At 44.7% G+C, this 18,860-nt stretch overlaps 1 protein-coding gene across 15 annotated transcripts in view; it reads right to left on the minus strand.

Moving 5' to 3' along the window:
• ZMIZ1 (zinc finger MIZ-type containing 1) overlaps positions 1-11,593 on the minus strand; it is a 386,104-nt gene extending 374,511 nt beyond the window's left edge. For 7 of the 15 annotated variants that reach the window (XM_083614599.1, XM_083614613.1, XM_083614600.1 and 4 more), the window contains exon 1: positions 432-815. The gene's annotated coding sequence lies outside the window, so the exon portion shown is untranslated. Of the gene's footprint in view, positions 1-431; positions 822-11,407 lie in introns of those variants that run through there. The other 8 variants (XM_083614603.1, XM_083614601.1, XM_083614617.1 and 5 more) reach the window with 4 other exon arrangements.
• Positions 11,594-18,860: the final 7,267 nt, after the last annotated feature.

Here is an 18,860-nt window from a genome sequence, read left to right on the forward strand (position 1 = left end):
ATAAAAGCGACCCCCGGTAATCGTCTGGCTTCTTCACGCCCCCCCCCCCGCTCCCTTCGCAATCGTAAAATAAAGCAAGATATTAATACAGCAAACTAAGATTCAAGTCCATCCGCCTTTCCCCCAGGATCTCCCGGGTTTTGCCTCTGTCTCGCGAACCCCCCACATTGCCCAACGTAGAAACACAAGCTGCCCCTTTAAGAAGTCTTCACACTGTTTTCCTGGATTTCTTCTTCTCTGCCCCCCCCCGCACCCGCGCCGCCGCCGCTTCCAATCTTCACACTAAACATAAAACATATCTATGGATCTCGGTGTATTTCCTTATCTCGCTTTTACTTCCATTGTTTCTACAAACCTTGGCCGGAGTAACCCCCACTCCCCTCCCCAAAAAAGCACAAGGCGATGTAAATGAACTGAGAGACGAAACTTACCTACAGACTGGGGGGAATGAACAAGGCTTGCAAGAAGGAGGAAAAAAATCATACGGAAGAAAGCAGGCAAAGCAAAATATTCCCTCTTTCCAGTGGATCTGCTGCAGGTCTGGTTCAGGTGGCTTTTAAAATTTTACTTTTAAAAAATCTCTTATTTCTTGCCTTTAATATATGTCTATATATATAATCTAAATTTAAAAAAAACCTCTCACAGACAGTGAAAAGGAGCTCAGTGTTAGTGGGAGAATAAGTGAATCAACTAGCAGAGAGCAGAGCAAGTTGAAGTGTCAAATTACATTGGCTATTTTATTACCAAAGGGCCCTGCTTCTGGCTGTTGGCAAAATCTGTCCCAGATTCCTATCTGAAAGGGAGCTGTCTCTCCTCGAAGGAAGCTTTTTCTCCCTGCATGTGCCTGTCTCCTCTTCCCCCCCTCCCCGCCACCCCGCTTCCCACCGCACCTTCTGACCACCTAAAGTTAAAATCTTTAAGAGCCAAGTTGAACAACGCAAATAATTGTCTTTGGAGATTTCCCCCTCCCCTCCCCGCCACCCTCATCAAAGGGAAGAACTTCCTGTCGAGAGAAACGGAGCGCGGCGCGCACACCATTGCCCGACTGTTTATAAAAATTAATGAAGGGGGGGTGTGTGGAGGGACACACACACACACCCTTTTGCAATTTCCACCCCCCCCCCATAGAAAGACGTCCATAATCCAGTGCACTTTTAAACTGGCAACGCTTCCCAGTCTACACGGCCATTTAAGACCATTGTTTTACTCTCTGCGTGTGAATGGAAACCAGTGCGCTCTAAACATTTTGTATTTTGACACGGTTCTTGCGCGCGGGGTGTGTGTGTGTGCTTTATAGATACATTATAGGGGGAAGTTTTGTGGGGGTTTTTTTTAATTACTAGAAAACCAGCAGCTTTATCCACGAGCCCTGCACGGTGTGTGCAGCCTGGACCTACTTACTAGGAGGTAAATCTCATTTAGGTGTAATAGGGCTTCCTCCCAGGTAAGACGAGCAACCCGTCGTCCCCCCCCCCCTTTCTATCCAGGAATTTAACCCACTTGAACCCAGCTGTGATTTACTTCTGAATAAGCGCCAATAAAATCGGAAGGGGGGGGGGTAGCCAATGGCAGGAAACGCGTTGACTTTAAATATATTTTTTTCCTCTTTAGGAAAAGTCCGATCCTTTAAGCGGGATTTGCAAGACGCCCAGCACAGAGAGGCGGAAGGAGGAGGCGAGGATGTCCCTAAATCTGCACAACACCCGGATCTTCCTCTGAGAAGAACCGGGAGCGGGGAGAAGAGGGGGGTGGAAACCAGATCCCGGGGGGAGGAGCTGCGTGTGTGTGTTTTAATAGCAGAGCCCCGGTAGCGAGGAGGCTGCTGGGTCTCGATGTTAATTGAAAGAGAGGTTTGTGGATGTGCGCCTTTTTTTGTGAAAATCTCCCGACTACACAGAGCTCTCGCTGGGGCTCCCTCGTCCTCTCTGCCTTTAAATTCGCAACCCGATCCAATGCCTCGTTAGGCGGCGGGGGAGCAGGCACACCGGCTCTTCTCTTCCTCTCCCCTCCACCCCCGATTTTTAAAAGTATTTTTGGCGCGAGTCCCCTTTTTTGCAGCAGCAGCAGCAGCAGCCCGATCCCAGCGCACGTTTTCCTCGAAAGTCAGCGCCGGGTTTTTTTGTAAGTGGGGCTTGCTCTCTGCCCCCCGCCCCTTACGCGTTTCACACACAGGGCTTGCATACAAGCTTAGGCGCACAATACCACCATCAGGCTGCCCTGAAAAGCTGGCGGATTCGGATCAGCGGAAGAAGCGAGGAGTTAATGAGCTCCAAATGGAGGGATTCCAGCCGGGTCTCCAATAGATAGATTGATTTAGATGACCACGCCAAATCGTCCTTGTCTTCTAAGAGCCCCGATCCTACTTACCATCCCTTCTCTCCCTAGCAAAATATTTGCAGGCCTAGCAATGTTTTACGACGAGCTATTAAGAAGTCGAATATATATATTCCACGCCCGTCGAGTCCAACGAGGCTTGTTAGATTATGCAATTGAAGAGAAGCGATTTAAAGAGGGCCCAGGCTCCGCCCCGTTTCTCTTGGGGGAAGGAGGGAGGAATTGATTTTGAAGCAAGTGGGGCGGGGGTGGAATTATACACCCAGCTATCCCGGTTAACAAACCCGGGGCCCGGTGCATCCTTTACTCGAAAGTAACAGAGCTCAGGGCCAAGTCCTATTGAACTCAAGGGGCCTTACTCCCGGGTACGGGGGGTCCGGATCCCAGACGTGGGTCTCACGGTGGGTGGGCTTACTCCGAGGTTCAGATTCGCAGCGTTCACACTTGGAAGGAGGCCCAGAGCTGCGGAGTTTTATAGTGCTCTTTATATGATCCGTCGGGACTTCTGCATTTAGGGTACATCTTGGCAGCGCTGCGCTTTAATTTCCGCAGATGGATCAAAGAAATCTCGATGCGTCTTTTCAATCCTCTTTGCAGGGGGTCCTTTAGAGCTGCCGTCGCAAACCTAGCGCCCCCCTCTGCCCGCTGTCGCGGACGGAAGTTGTCGTCCCCAACATTTGGAGGGCGCCAGGTTGCCGACGGCCGGATTTCCCCGTGCTCTCTGACACCGCATCCCTTTCCCCTCAATTAAAGACGCCTTTAACCGATACAATCTGACTCCTCTTCCTTGGCAACCCCCTCCCCCCCCCCAACCTAAGTCCTCTGCACCCCTCCAAAATAATGCCCATTTAAAGAGTTGGATGCCACCCGAACCGAAGGAGAGCGCCTGTTGATTTTATTTTTGTAAGAGTTACCTACCCACGCAACAATCTGATGTGCAGCCCGATCCGGTGTTTATTCGGAAGGAGGTCCCACTGAGTTAAAAGAGATTTCCAAGTGAAAAGGCGTAGCGTTATCTTTACTTGGCAGTAAAATTCACGTCACTCGGTGGAACCTCCGGGCAAACAGCAGGCTGCATATTGTGCTCTGAAGGGCTTGAATCTAAGTCCTGAGTAACACCGAGATCCTTACTATTGTTAGCTAGAAGTTGAGCCCCACTGAGTAGATTAATACTTATGATCAGGCTAGAAATCTACTTAAATTCAAATATTGAGATCTATGGAGGAAGGGCGGTATACAAATTTAAATAACAACATTTCAGGAAAACTGGGTAGTGGTTCTTTATTTCTCTTCGCCTCCCTACTATTCATTCACCCCAACGGCCCTACGGTGCAGATTGCTATGTTCCTAATTAACCCGAATCCCGAATTCCCAAGACCAACGCCAGTATTTCTGCCTCCCCTTTGCTTTTGTGAAGGGGTGTCTGAAAAGCCATACACCAGAAAAGAGGGCTGTGTGTCTGTCTCTGTGTGTTAAGCTGTGAGCTCTTGCAGGACCAGTGGCTGAGTTAGGACTACGCAGGTCTCCTGGTCTACACAAATAAAGAATAAATACTGCCAGCAACTCAACAGCTCCCATCATGTGTGAGTGATACAGGAGGGCCTTGGCTCCATGGAAGAACATCTGCTATGCATGCAGAAGGCAGTCCCAGGTTCAGTCCTCAGCATCTCCAGGGAGAGACCCCATCTGAAACCCTAAAGACCCACTGAAAAAAAATCTAGAAAAAAATCTAGATGGAGCAGTGGCCTGACACGGAGGAAGACAGATTCCTAGGTTCCTATCCTGTGTCTGTTTACACCACAGCAAGTTTTGCGGACCTCAGTGGGGCTTAAAAGGTAAAGGGACCCCTGACCATTAGGTCCAGTCATGGCCGACTCTGGGGTTGCGGCGCTCATCTCGCTTTACTGGCCGAGGGAGCCAGCGTACAGCTTCCGGGTCATGTGGCCAGCAGGACTAAGCCGCTTCTGGCGAACCAGAGCAGCGCACAGAAACGCCTTTTACCTTCCCGCCAGAGCAGTACCTATTTATCTACTTACACTTTGACGTGCTTTCGGACTGCTAGGTTGGCAGGAGCAGGGACGCAACAATGGGAGCTCACCCCGTTGTGGGGATTTGAACCACCGACCTTCTGATCGGCATGTCCTAGGCTCTGTGGTTTAACACACAGCGCCACCCACGTCCCTATTCAGTGGGGCTTACTCATCACTAAATAGGCATTGACTTGCGTGCACTCAGGAGTGCCATCTTGAATAAAATACTGGGGGGGGGGCAAGGAAGCCCTGCCCCGCATAATTGATCATACGATGAGGTGCACACACACTATTTGGATGGCAATGTCCATTAATGGGGAGGGGGGAGCTCAAAGATTTCATTGGGGGTGCCGAAGGGGCCTCTGCCCCTAGGACTTGGCTCCTATGGCAGTCCCAATGGTGCCAGGGGTTCTTGCCTCCAAGTAAGCACGTAAGGAGCTGGGCTGCAATCCTACAAATTTACTTAAGGGCAAACCCCCATTACTTTCAGGCAAACATGAACAGGATCGCTTTCTGGAGGGTTGTCTGGGGTGGACAGGCTTGCCTCGTTCGACAGTAACGCGTTAAGGGTGTGCGCGTGTGTCCTTTCCACCCACGAGGAAGGCTAAGTGTCTTTCCCTTGCCCTGTTCCATCCTTAAAGCAAGGGAAAGTTCCCCGAAGCTAACTGCAGCCTGCCACGGCTCCGATCCGGAGCTTGTGGCGCTGTCCCGGGCTCCGCATTTTGCAGGCAACCGCCGTGTCAGATGGAGAGCTCTGAATAACAAAGACAAGTTTGAGAGCAGCCGCAGCCGCAGCAGCAGCAGAGCTGGCTGAGTGACGTCAGGGAACAATGCCTGTGCCAACAGCTTTCCCTCTTCGCCACACACGCACACACTCGCACACGCACACACAGCAGCTCCTCCTCGGTCACACAAACGGGGCTCTGCTCTCGGAGATGCAGATCCTTAAAGGGACACTGGCCCTTTATGCCCCTCGGCTCTCCAAAGAGGAGCTTTTTTTTGCAAGCTCTTCCCACCTCCTTCCCCTTTATTTAGCCAGCCAGTTCAGCCTGGCTGCTGTTCTTGCTTTTAATCTTTTGAATCGCCACCTCGCTTGCCACTAATAATGCAGGCGAAGTTGTGTGTTAAGTGGGGACATGTCCCCCACGCCCAAAGGAAAATACAGTGGGATATTGTTTTCGTCTGGGGTGTGTGTGTGTGTGTGTGTGTGTGTGTGTGTGTGTGTAGACAGCTGCTTTTTCATATGCCTGGTTAAGATGCTGTATTAAGACATAATTACAGATTGGTTGTTTTCACCATTAAATAGATATTTAAAAGTTCTCAGTCCTGCAACTTTCCCCAGACGTGATGGCTGAGCTTTAGAGAGTAAACTCTTTCCAAAGAACTGGGTGAGCCTAAAAGTAATTCTTAAGTAATTGATTTCCAGAGGGCCAGCCCTGTCAGTCTCTCGCAACAAAAGCAACAAAGAGTCTTGTGAGACCTTAAAAGACTTAGCAAATGTTATTCTGACATAAAGCTTTCAGGGACTGGAGTCCACTAGTCCACAAGAATTTAGGCAGTAATAACATTTGCTACTCTTTAAGGTGCCACAGAACTCTTGCCTTTGCCAACTAATTAAGTAATTAATTGTTTAATTAAAAAGTAGCCTGAAACCAAATAATTAGCTGGGTACTTCAAATTAATATGTGACATCTGCCCCCACTGCTCATTTTGATAAACTGCTTTGAGGTTTTATTGCAATTGTAGAGTCACATAATTGTAGAGTTGGAAGGGACCCAGAGGGTCATCTAGTCCAACCCCCTGCAATAGGAATCTAAATATCTTTTGTCAAATAAATAAAATTAAATAAAGTTTGGACCTCATCACCCCTTTACAGCTGGCAGTGTACAAAGATAACAGATGCCACAATGCGCAGAATCTATTTATTATTATTATTATTATTATTAACTACGAGCTGTTTTGATGACCAAGTGAAAAGGTGGGATCTAAAATAAATAAATGAAATCTCCCTGTTAGGGTCCGAACTCTAGAGCAGCCTCCCCCAATGTGAATAACCTCCAGCTCTTTTGCACTACAGCTCCTATCCCCCCTGGCCATGGGACACACTGGCTGGGGCTGATGGGAGTTGTAGTCTCAAAAAACCGGTTGGGAAAGGCTGCTCTAGAGCTATGTAATGGTGGCTCCCTGGTCTGCAACTCTTCTGAACAGGCCTTCCAAACATCCCTTGCCTACTTACTTCCTGCCAGCAATGCAAAACCTCTCCTGGCCCCTAGACCTTGTGTTGCATTTTTTGACCGAGTCCTGCTTTCAACTTGGCTGTCTCTGAAGCAGCCCACCCGGACTTTCCTTTCCCTCCACACATAACATAGACTCAGTGGCGGACTTTGGATTTTCAAATTTCAGTGGCGCCCTGTGCGACATTTTGGTGCCCCCTGCCTCTTGCACTTCATTCTGCATCACTGTTGTGACGTCAGCACCCACTGTTGCCAAACCAGTTGCGCTGACAATTTTCACTATGTGGCAGTTTTAAATTGTTCTTAATGTTTTGCTTTGTTGTTGTTTTTTAAAAAAGATGTTTACTTATTTTATTGTTACTTGTATTTTTTTGCCGAGTTGTTTGTCCGCCTGGGCTCCCTGCAAAGGGTGGGATGGAAATTTAATAAGTAAATAATAAAGCCCCATCCTGGTCTCAAGTGCTATGAGAATTCTTCATTCACTCACTCACTAATTCATTCATTCATTCATTCATTCATTCATTCGTTCGCATCAATTCTCTTCCTGCCTCAGTTTCCTCCTTTTGCCCTCTACTGGCTCCTTCTTTTAAGGCACTCTCAGCAAAATACCTTCCAGAGTCCCCTTCATAGGTGCTGCCACCTGTGGAGAGGAGGTGCCTCCTCCTTCTCCTCCTTGCTCTTTGGTTGCTCGCCCAGAAAGGTGGTGGGTGAACAAAGCCAGTGGACTGCAATGAGGAGGAGAAGCAGCCACCATCGCTGCCTTCCAAACACATTGGAGGAAACTTTTGCCCAATGTAAGCAGCGTACAGAAAACCAGTGTCTAATATAAGCAATGCACAGTTGGTAACCCTTTTAACATCTATGGAAGACCTATTCTTTTCCTCAGATATACCGGTAATCAGTTTTTAATGGTAAATGCAAATGGCATTGTGTGCCATTTTACCATTTTCAAAGCATTTGCGCGCAGTGCCGCAAGTTTACAAGGTGATTATTTAATGAGCATAGTGCTTAGCAACAAGTTCCAATCTAAGAACAAAACTGATACGGTTAAGTGCCTATTTCCCCCTACCCATCATGTTTCACCTCCAGCATGAAGCACTCTTGTTGATTAGCATGGCAGACTATGTGCCTTGCTGCTGGGGTACACAGATCTATTATGGCACAGGTAGATGTAACTCTTATTCTGGGTTAATCTGGAATGACTATCTTGATTATTTTTCCTCACCTTACTCATATGACCTAGCACAGTGGTTTTCAAACTGTGCTCCTGGGAGCCCTTGGGTTTCTCAGAAGTTAATCAGGGGTTCCTCAAAGAGAAGATCAGGGATGGTGGTGATTGGATTGACTGACTGATTACTAGTTCCATCCAGCGTGAATTACAATTCTTAATAGGATTCTGGGTACAGTATGTTCTATGTTGGTCCCTATCTAACTGTGCATGCTATATACCATTTAATGATGATAATAATAAGGATTGATTTGAATACATCAGGCCAGCCATTTTAGTGAAATGGCCTATTGGTACATTCAAAAGTTTTAAAGCACTAGTTAAATGAGCAAGTTTTCATCATTTTCCTTCCTAGTATAGTTCTTTATAACACTATTACAGAAATCTAGTTAGTTGGAGGTGTCAATCTCTAATTTTAGGTGATTTGTCACCTGTCTTCTTATCCATTTAATAAATTAACTGATTTAATTTAAATAAATCTGCATATTAAGAAAACTTCAACATAAATGCCCTATTGAGATATTTGAGGAAGTGTGAAACAATGTACAATTAGGCTAATTAATGCTGCTACTCATTGTTAAAAGGAATTTTCAAAGTATTTTGTTCCCTATTGAAAAAACACACCAGAATCACAACAGCCTCCAAAATGACTATTAATCTCAGCTCCATTAGTTCATACTGAAAGAATTGCACTGGCTGCCAGGTGCTGTTTTTGCGGATAAAGCTTTATACATTTTTGGACCAGGATATCTGAAATATCATCTCATCCCTTATGTACCCAAACTGATCACTGCACTTCAGGTGTGGGCCTTCTGCATATACCATCTTATCGGGAAGGCTGTTCCACACAATGGAGGAACTGGGCCTTTAGTGGTGGCACCTATCCTTCCATTAAACCTCTCGCAGAAGGGGCAACAAGAGAAGGGCTTTAGATGATGAATCCAGGGTCCGGATATATTCAGTCTGCAAAAGGTGTTCCATTAGATGCTGGGGTCCTGGGCCGTATAGGGCTTTGCAGGTTAAAACCAACATTTGTAATTAGGCTCGGAAACATGGGCAGCCAGCACAATTACGCTAGAACTGGTGTTAGTCAAGCCATTAATTGATCAGAACTTTAGAGGTACAATCTTGCTGGGCTCACACACTGAATGGAGTGTATGATGCTGTCCTACATAAATCAGTCAAGACCTGTACTGCGGGGGCATTGTACTGGCAGGGCCATCTCCTCACTGCTAAGTGGAGCAATACCCACCAAAGTACTCATTATGTGGCAGGCTTTGCTGTGCCTCCCTTACAGATACAGTGGTATCTTGGTTCTTCCTGCACTCAACTGGAAGCCGTGTCGGACATTTGGCTTCCAAAAACCGTTCTCAAAACGTAACACTCACTTCTGGGTTTGTGGCATTCGGGAGCCAATTTGTTCAGGAGCCAAGCCGTTTGACTACCAAGGTACCACTGTACTCCTAGGTTCATTCTCACACAGGAGAAATCTACTCTCAGGCAGAGAAGGTGTACACCCACGTTCAGAAGTATGAGGGAGCATGAGCTTGCAGAGGTTTGTAGGTGAAGTGTGCAAGGTTCCACCTCAACCTTGGAATGAAGAGCCAAACAATGATGCTCAATGCCTGCTCCATAGCTGTGAACTGGAAGGGGAGGACCATGGGGTAGTTCCACACTATACAAGATTTCACTTCATCTGCTAATAAGGATGCCCAGGTTCAAGACGAGAGGGTTCTTGTACTTTTAACAGTTGTGTAGAAGAAAGAGGATGATAGGAAAGGAGGAAAGCAAAGCTTTGCTGACTGCCAAGAGCTCAGAAATAAATCCTATGCTTACTTAATCTAAAGGTTTTTTCCTCCCTGGATTCAAACATGAATATACAAGTACCGTATTTTTCGCTCTATAGGACGCACCGGACGATAAGACGCAACTAGTTTGGGGGGCAGGAAACAAGAAGAAAAAAAAATTCTGAACCCCAGAAGCCAGAACAGCAAGAGGGATCTGGCTTCTGGGATAGCCTCTTGCTGTTCTGGCTTTGGGGACAGCTTGTGAAGCCTCCGTGGGGCAGCAGGGTGCCTTCACCCCGCTGCCCTGCGGAGGCTTTGCACAGCCATCCCCAAGCTAGAACAGCGAGATGGAGCGCTGCGCAGTGCTCCGTCTCCCTGTTCTGGCTTTGGGCTTAGCCGTGCAGCCTGCATTCGCTCCATAAGACGCACACATACTTTCCCTTACTTTTTAGAAGGGAAAAAGTGTGTCCTATAGAGCGAAAAATACGGTATATGGGTGGCCAGGCGCGAAGGAGGGCAGGGCTCCTGCACCTTCCACAGTTGTCAAGAAGATGGGAAGTCAGCTGAAATTCCTTCTTTGCTGCAATTATTAAAAGTGCAGGAGCCCTGTCGTCTTTTGAATTCAACCACCTTACTACTGGTTAAAGTTTGCAATCCTACTCCTATGCTGGATGGTTCTGCAAAGTTTGTAACCTAGTGACAGCATGCCAGTAATTTATGGATAGACCATATCTGATTCAGGTTCTCCATCAATGTTTTCAAGAGGCCCCGGGAGTGCTGGGATAACACTATCACAGCAGCCAGATCTTACTGAAGTATAGTGGCTCCTTCCCTTTTATTTTTACACTTCATTGCCCTTCCTTTGAGATGAATATAAACCCCAATAATTTTACCCAGCAGTCCAGAGATTAAAAAGATGGATACTGTTTAGTCAACGTGAGCTATAAATCACTGCCTTTGGTGCCCATTATTAAAGCGTGGGATGAATAAACCCAGCCTCCTTAAGTAAGTGATGATGACATTGTACCCATGCAGTCATTTCATTATAATAACACAGATGATATGCCATTAGCATCTCACCTTAATAGCATATTAATTTGCAATTAATTTTCTTTTCTTATTGAACAATCAACTTGCTAACGAGTCACAACTTTAAGGGAATGGCTCAACAATTCTGCAAAGACTTCAACTGGGGAACTTGCAGGTCTGGTAAGTAAATGGTTGTTTCTTAGATGCGTTTATAAGACTAGATGGCACACTTTCACTTGGTATTTAGTAGGGATGGGTGACTCTGTCCATTTTGGTATCTTTCTGTTTCTCATTTTTCCAGGCCTAGGTTCAGTTTGCCACATTTCCACATCATTTATGATTTTTTCTTTTTGAAATCCTTATGAAAATTCAACTGCATTTTAGTATACCGTAAGTATCTTCTAATTTACACATTTTATATGCAATTTTGCCTAGTAAGCATTAGGAGAAACTGCTTTGCGCAAATATGTGTAACATTCTGGAATGTTAGTTTGTTAATATATGCATTGTTATGAACATGTTGCCTCAGTAATCACATTTTTCTATACTCTACGTGGCTGGAAAACAGCTCTGCAAAATTTGGAGAAGTGCAGATTTTGATGGATGGATATGGGGTTGCTGTTGTTGTTCTCCTCATATTCTTTTGGAAAGTACAAATTAGGTAGTTTGCTTTTAAATACGCACTGCATCGAATTACTCCCCTATCCCCAGTACATAGTCTAGGAAAAGTTAATCATGAATGGCTGCAATCATTTCTACACTTACTCAGGCTCAAGTCCCAATGAAAGTGTAAGAATTGCCATGCTGAATCACACCAAGGAATCATCCAGTCCTTCACTCTGTATCTGACAGTAGCCAGCAAGGTGTGTCTTAGTGTTCATAAGCAGATCATCAAGCTGGTGGTCTTTGTGCCTGGAGGTTCCATTTAGCTGTCCTGGCTAGCAGCTATTGACTCCATACCCAATCCTTTGAAAAACAAAAACGAAAAACCTATGTAAGTTATTGGTTATCCTCATATCTTGTGGCAGTACATTCTGTAAGTTAGGAATCCCATGTTAATTAAATCTCATTCCACAGTCTTCAGTGGGAGACACAACACAAACTTAAGCATATCTACTCAGAAGTGAGTTGCCCTCAGCTGGACTGTGTCTAGAATTTAAAGATGATGCTAAGGGCAATGAAGCTGAATGTTGGAAAATGCAGGAGAGAAAAAAGGAGGCATTTCCTCTCTCAGTTCAATGGGATTTCATATGTCGTGATGACCACCAATTTGGAAAGCTTTAAAAGAGGATTTGACAAATTCATTGATGGTAAGGCTATCAATAACTACTAGGCATGATGGCTCGGCTCTGCTTCCATGGTCAGTGGCAGTCTCTTTCTGACTACCAGTTTCTCTTTATCTGATACAGCATGGCTCTTATGTTCTCAAGGCAAAGCGAACATTTTATTGTTTATTTTATTGCCTGTCTTGATTCTCATTCTGAGTAGTATGAAGCAGCTGAATCTACCCACCATTTTAATATTCCATAATGCATGTGATACAGTGTTGCTATGGTGCATTGTGGGAAATTAAAATGGTGGCTCAAAGCAGCCACGTGGTGCTGCTGCAAGTGCTGTTGACGCCTGCTGCTGTCCAATGGTGGCAAGTTAACCCGCCAGGGCTCAGTGATGGAGAAGACAGCTCCCTAGAAGACCCCTTACCCCTGACTACCCCCTTCCCTTCCCCTCAAACCTAGATCCAGCCTTGTTTATATTGGAGTAGCAGATGATAGCCACAAGGGATAATAAAACCTGTAACCAGGGACAGACACATCAGAACAGCTTTCCTGAAACAACACTTTCAGGGAAAGGGGCAATTTAGGAGTCAATGTAGTTGCAAAGGCAAATCAAAGGTTTTCCCTTGCAAGGAGAATCCTTGCTAGGCCAGATCAACTGGCTTTTACAAGGATCAGAGGTCATCTCCGCAAACCAATCCTGTCTGAAAGATTGTAACCGATAGCAGTGTCTGCAGCCAGCCTTTAGCCAGTGTGCAGGCTCAAATGCACCGCACTACTAGTGGTTCAGTAGTGTTCTGTCGGTGTGGTACGACTGAGGCCCTTTTGAGTAAGCAGAGACAGACAACGGTGCCAAATCAAGCTGCACTCTGCGGTGGGTCTAGCCACAAGGGGACCCGGCTGATTCTGCTAAACTCATTTCTCTCATATAACAGAAGACAGATTGGAATCCTTCTCCCTAGAGAACGGTGCGTTAAACCAGAGCTTCCCTTTAACCTCTCCCCCCCCCCCCGCCAGCCACCCCCTCTAACCAGCTGCAGTCTTAAGTTATTTGTTTGGCTGTGCACACTCTCATTATCATGAATTCTGGGCTTGTAGTTACAGTGAGTAAAGTCAACTGCACAATATTCTATCTTTGGCACAATGGCTATTGCTGCAAGCCGACAAACATTTGCTAGGAAGGGAGTCTCACTGCATTCAGTAGTGGAACTTATGGAAGAGTAGCCATGCTCAGGATCACATGTCAACCATTCCTGAGGACACCCTCACCAAGACTTGAGGAGGATACTAATTTCTTGGCACTCATGTCCATAGATGCTAATTTTCCATGCATGCTTGACTGCATTACAAGTATACTTGGGTAGGGATGGGGGAGAAAGTTGATTCAGCTCACATTTAAAGGTGTAGTTCATGCTTTCCAAAATAATATGTGCACTGAAACACAGCCATCCTTTGAAATGTGCACATCTCTAAATTCTGTAGTTCTTTGGTCAAGTAATGTGCATAAAAATGCATATACAAGGGTAAAGAGTGCACAACAATGTACATATTAATGACAATAACCTGCATTACATTATGGGAAATTGCTTTGCAAAAATTATGTATAATGGGCAAAATTAATTGCATACAAAAATGTGTATTTTAGGAGATATTGGCACTATAATGCTGATGAATTTTTATGAGGATTTTATAATAATGATATAATGATAACTTAAAATTCACAGGGGACAGGTGAAGATCTCAAGGACACTGCTGCACCCATGACTGCCAGTTATGATTACACACACACACACGGCCATCTGACTGGGTGAGCCCTGCCCTAATATCTGGTATCTGACCCTGGAAAATCATTGTTTTTATTTTGTCTTTTGAAAAGATTTTTGGGGTGCCTTTTTAAAGCTTCAGCTCATCATCATTTGGGTGTAATCTTCGACACCTCCCTTTCCATGGAGGCGCAGACTGCAGCTATAACAAAGGCAGCATTTTTTCATCTCCGCCAAGCTAAGCAGTTGGCTCCTTACCTCTCTCGCTCTGACCTAGCCACTGTGATCCACGCGACGGTCACCTCCAGACTGGATTATTGTAACTCGCTCTACGTGGGGCTGCCCTTGAGACTGACCCAGAAACTCCAGCGGGTGCAGAATGCCACAGCAAGACTCCTTACGGGGTCCTCGCTGCGAGATCACATTCACCCGGTGCTATACCAGCTGCACCGGCTCCCGGTGGAGTACAGGATCAGGTTTAAGGTACTGGTTTTAACCTTTAAAGCCCTATACGGCCTAGGACACTTGTACCTATGGGACCACCTCTCCTGGTATGTCCCACAGAGGAACTTACGATCTTCAAACAAAAACATCTTGGAGGTCCCAGGCCACAGAGAGGTTAGGCTGGCCTCAACCAGAGCCAGGGCTTTTTCGGCTGTGGCTCCGATCTGGTGGAACGCTCTGCCTCAAGAGACTAGGGCCCTGCAGGACTTGACATCTTTCTGCAGGGCCTGCAAGACAGAGCTGTTCCACCAGGCCTTTGGCCAAGGCACAGCCTGACTCCCTCCTTTGGCAATCTTCACAGAACTCTAGCCCAATGGTTGCCATCAATTTGATTTGAATTAATTTTATAATGAAATGATTTTAGAATGTTGTATTATTTTATTGTTGTTAGCCGCCCTGAGCCCGGCTTCGGCTGGGGAGGGCGGGATATAAATAAAAATTTATTATTATTATTATTATCATCATCATTTCAGATTTCAGTCTTCTCCCTCTTCCTCTCCTGCATGTGTATGGCTGTAAAGGTATACATGCAGATACAAAATGCTGGGGCACCGCTTCCTTTCCTCCAACCCCCCCCCCCAATAAGTGCTGATCCAGTCAGTAAACATTGCAGTAAATGAACATGAACAGCAGGCAGAAAAGCTTCAGCAACGTGTAACAGTGGGAGGAAGGGAGCTCAGCCTGTGATCTTTGGTGTAAGAATACAGGCACATCCCTATTCCCATCTGTTAAATGTGGGGGGGCATGTATGTAACAACATTAAGCAACAGTTCAGGACAAAAAGAACAGGCAAGTATCTGTTACATTTACAGGAGAACTTTCAGAGCCTGATTAACCTAATCTGAAAATACGCTTTGTTAACAAGCCTGTTCTTGTGCACACACCAAAGTGTCAGGTGAGCTTTAGTGACCTCAAGAGTCAGAATTTTCCTTTTAATCTCTCCCAAATTATGCAATCCAACCCTACATGTGACACCAAACCAAGCAGGCCCAGCCCAATCTGGCATGTGATTATTAAGAGGACAGACAGTGGAAGTGAATTACAGCTCAAGAGGCCTTGTGGTAAAGATCATCTCATTCCAGATAACCACACACACACATACACACATTATGATTCAGCAGCAGCAAGAAAGCCAAGGAAAATATTAGAACAATTTGACATGTTTCTTTTTATTGAACTACAGATTTAGTTCACAAGGAAGGTGTCTGTGGCTATGTTTTCAAATGCATGCCACAATAAGCATCATGATTCAATTACTTTTTAGATTAAATAATGGTCTAAAATACGAATAAACTAAGGTTGCCATTTTTTTTTCTGAGAATACCCCTGTGTATTTTAATAGATATAGAGCGGTCAGAAGCTTCACAGGTGAAGCACTTCTTATCCCTGCATCTCTCTTATGGAGGAAAGACATATCTGTTTAATTTCTGCCGATCATGCGGCTTTTAAAAGCACAAGGTCCCTGCCAGGAGTAACGTGAGACAGTGTGGTGTATTGGTTAGAACAGGAGTCTCTAACATTTTCAGACCCAGCCCCCACTTTTAACCCAAACAGGTATTTGGGGACCCATTTCTTAATCTTTTAACATAGATTTGCATGGGGAGAGCGGTAGAATAAATGGAATGTGGATGCGCCCCTGACTGAGGTCTTGCCTTCCTCCATGTTCCTCCTTACTTGCCTTCTTTCTATCTAAAACCCTCCGAATATTGCAGTATTTCCTTATAAGGCAGTTGCTCCATCTCCTCAACCATGTTGGTTAACCTTTTCTGGACCTGTTCCAGCCCCACAATATCCTTTCTCAGGTGAGGCAACCAGACCTGTACACAGTATTCAAAGTGTGGTCTCACCATAGATTTTTATAATGGCATTATGATATTGGCAGTTTTCTTTTCAATCCCTTTCTTGCTGCTCCCTAACAGGAAATTACGGTAGTCTTTGTCCTAGCTTCTGCACACTGCGTTGACATTTTCATCAAGCTATCCACCATGACCCCAAGATCTTTGCCCTGGTCAGTTCATAACCTATGAAGTTAGGAATCGTTTTTGCCTCAATGCCCATCACTTTGCACTTGCTCCCCCTGAATTTCATTTGCCATTTTGCTACCCATTCCCCCACTTTGGACAGATTCTTTTGGAGTTCCTTGCAATCCCACACCTTCAATTCAGAGTAATTTTTGATATACTAACATATATATATATGGGCAACCATTTGGCTTGATAAGGTTGATTACAATTATTCTAATTGGGTGAGGTTTTTAAATAAAAGATAAGCACATTGATGCCCCCCAACCAATTCATATTATTCTAAATTATTATGATTTAGAATAAATCATGGGTTGCTACTTCAGATTTCTCCACTGTCTGCCAACAACAACAAAAATGCAGCTATTTTAAATAATGTTGCTTTATTGTTGGGAATATTTTTGCATTACATATGTATATGCCAAAAACCCCGTGTTCGTGACCACTGAATAAGACCTTTTGATCAAGACACATTTTGTTTTTTAAAAAATAATCTATGTTTGGGCGTCTTATGTTTATATTTGTTTTATAAATCTTTTTCATATTGGCAGCACAGCATTTCATTTTTTTCTGATCCCAGTTTGTTTGTTATCGCTATGTTTTGCTTAACCAGTTTTGCTTAATTCATGGTTATTGGGCATAAATTCATCTCAGCAAATCAGCTGTGGGTAAAGCCAGGCACAAAGGACCATTGTACCAATGTATTTGATACCCAACTCATGATGAGGGTTGATTTTTCTTATTATCTGCGAGGCCAATCTATGTTAGCAAATTGCCAACGGGGTGAGTGCTTTAAATATTATTTATGAAAGGACATGTTCAATCCCCTCCCTGCCATAAAGTTTACTAAAGGATTATTAGGACTCTATTGTAGCTGGTAATTGTGTAGGCACACATGATAATTGCATGTATTTGCACTAATTATGTAAATGCACAATAATTACTTAAGGGCTTTCCATGGTAGATTTCTGGAATATGTATGGATTTGTCACTGGAGCGGAGGGGATTGTCATGGAATGCTGGTAAAAAAAAAATAAACCAAAAAAATGGGATGAGGGATGGGTGGACATTTAAGATGTTAAAACAGTTTTAAAGAGATAGCACTGTACTAATGAAACATTTGGCTCTAGAGATACAGACTACCCAGTTCTGTTTCTCTAGAAAGTTGACTACAGTTTTCCACTAAGGCTAATTCACATGTCTGCTACTTTTGAATCTTATCAGGCTCCATGTGGTTTGATTTCATTCTGGCCTGTTTCATCCCAGCTACTGCCAATGATTTGTTTTTTTGCACTGCCACTTTAAAAATCATAATTGTTGGTCACTAAATGACATTACTGAGGCTCTGCTACACAGCCATAGCTGAGTCTCGAGTTGGTGCAGTGCCAGGGCTAAGAGAGGTCTGTGGTGCAAACCTTGCCTCACACTAGCTGGTGATGGTATATCTGACATATGGGGACAGTAATGCTGACCTACTTTTACAAGGTTGTTGTGGAGATGGCTGAGATAATGTATGTGAAGTGCTTTGGACACTAAAAATGCTATGTAAACAACAGTGTCATTGAGATCAGGTGCTAGAAGGGAAATTTCCTGGAAGATGGTGCTTCTCCTTATGCTGGGGCCACTGTTCTTTTAGCAACCAGACAACACCCCTATATTGTATGGAAGAAACATGCAAAAGATGGGGATGGGGCAGAGCACACATACAAGTTCAGTTGTCTCATCTGCACATTATATTTCAGTGTACACCTATGTCTGAATGTGCACATCTTAGGTATACCTTAAATTAATGTATCACGTGAAATTTCCTCTGCATTGGCCCTATATAAGAGAAAGGAACGAGCGAGTTTGTACACCTGTCATTTACAGATGTTACAATATTCTTTCTGGAGGGAAAAAACAATATTTTAATGCAGAAAATGTCAAAGTCATTTTACGCTGAGCGTATCTGTTCTTCAAATGAGTTATGTAAGGAAATGCTTAATGGCCAGAATTCATTGGAAGTGTGGTTTGTGGTTAATCCTAAAACTGGGAGTTAAGCGATGTGGGCACTGGGCTTTTCTCTGTAGCATGCTTTTTTTAAGACTGTGGGCAAGACCCTTCAGATAACCACATATGTGCCACATATGAGCCTAGTAGTTTTTAGTGGGGTGATAAACATATGATTAGGTTCCACCTTTCACCACAATCTGAGTGTTGCAAGGGTAAGAGACCTATTTGGATGGCCTACCCCTCAAAGCTTATGGATTCAGATGACATCTTTGGGGCATTTTCCTTCTGAGATGTCTGCTGGTTCTATTGATGCCAAGGTCAAATTCGGGAATAGGGAAACAGCCTTGGTGGTAGTTACAATGAAGTTTTACTCAGAGTAGACCTGTTGAAATTAATGGACCTAACTTCATCATGTTCATTAATTTCAATGGATCTCCTCTGAGAAAAATGTAGTTGGATACCACTCAGTAACTCCTAGATGTCCTCTCCCAAATACTAGGCCAAGTTTCCCATCATGGCAATCCTGGATAACAGCTCACACCCACTTTGCTCCTCTACAGGCTTTTTAGTTCAGCATGAGACAGCAGCTAATCCAAGGTTGTCCGGACCTGGGATTGTGGCTGTCTCTCAACCACAACCTGTAACCATAGGAAAAACAGATTAA

Source organism: Podarcis filfolensis, assembly GCF_964270895.1.
Source record: "Podarcis filfolensis genome assembly, chromosome: 5".
NCBI classification, from domain to species: Eukaryota; Metazoa; Chordata; class Lepidosauria; order Squamata; family Lacertidae; genus Podarcis; species Podarcis filfolensis.